This window comes from Salvelinus sp. IW2-2015, unplaced genomic scaffold (assembly GCF_002910315.2).
Source record: "Salvelinus sp. IW2-2015 unplaced genomic scaffold, ASM291031v2 Un_scaffold1953, whole genome shotgun sequence".
NCBI classification, from domain to species: Eukaryota; Metazoa; Chordata; class Actinopteri; order Salmoniformes; family Salmonidae; genus Salvelinus; species Salvelinus sp. IW2-2015.
This window is the reverse complement of record NW_019943308.1, coordinates 151,060-151,965: the sequence shown is the minus strand read 5'-3', so window position 1 is coordinate 151,965 and position 906 is coordinate 151,060. Positions and strand designations below refer to the sequence as shown.

Below are 906 nucleotides of genomic sequence, written 5' to 3'. Positions count from 1 at the left end.
CCATTGAGCTAACATTGAGCCGTTTCCTTCCATTGAGCTAACATTGAGCCGTTTCATTCCATTGAGCTAACATTGAGCCAAGATACACACACAGAGCATGAGGTGTGTGTGTGTGGCTTTGCTCTCACATGAGAAGGCTTAGGATCTGGAGATTAATCCCAACTTTGGGCTTCTGAAAACGGAGAAATCACTGTTTGACACGCTGAGGGAGGCCCTGTGTGTTGGGATCTTAGGGCCGAGACTGCTACCAAGCACTTTCACGGTATTAACAGAATTTAAAGATCCAACACAACACTTAAAAAAGGTCGACTCTGCGATATGACGCGGACGCAGAAAGTAAACAGCAAAGTGGGTCAATTTCCTCAACAACTAAGAGCGTTGAAACGTGAGGCTCGACTTCTCCTCCGTTTTGGCATCCTGGTTACATCCTGGTTACATCCTGGTTACATCCTGGTTACATCCTGGTTACATCCTGGTTACATCCTGGTTACCACGCAGTGAACAGAGCGAAGCCAACCAACAGAGACAGTGTGTGACGGAGTGAAGTCTCATCTCGCTCATATCAATATCTGCAGTGCTGCTCGTGGCAACGTAATTTAGCTGATTCTACTTTTAAGATGGTCTAAGCCACTTCAGCGTGGGCTAGAATCCACATCTACCACTGCAGAGCGGGCTAGAATCCACATCTACCACTGCAGTGGGCTAGAATCCACATCTACCACTGCAGAGGGGGCTAGAATCCACATCTACCACTGCAGAGTGGGCTAGAATCCACATCTACCACTGCAGAGTGGGCTAGAATCCACATCTACCACTACAGAGTGGGTTAGAATCCACATCTACCACTGCAGCGTGGGCTAGAATCCACATCTACCCCTGCAGAGTGGGTTAGAATCCACATCTACC

The 906-nt window shown here is 48.1% G+C and overlaps 1 protein-coding gene and 1 long non-coding RNA gene across 3 annotated transcripts in view; both read right to left on the bottom strand.

The window, feature by feature from the left end:
- The window catches only part of ccdc28a (coiled-coil domain containing 28A), an 18,269-nt gene that overhangs the window by 6,359 nt on the left and 11,004 nt on the right, over positions 1 to 906 (bottom strand). The gene's annotated exons all lie outside the window — the stretch shown is intronic.
- On the bottom strand, positions 9 to 900 carry LOC139024856 (uncharacterized). 2 transcript variants are annotated; one of them, XR_011476229.1, is made up of 2 exons: positions 495 to 900; positions 9 to 461 (listed from the first exon to the last, which is right to left on the bottom strand). It is a non-coding gene; the product is annotated as an uncharacterized lncRNA (long non-coding RNA). The 2 variants fall into 2 exon arrangements; XR_011476230.1 differs by having other exon boundaries at positions 9 to 450.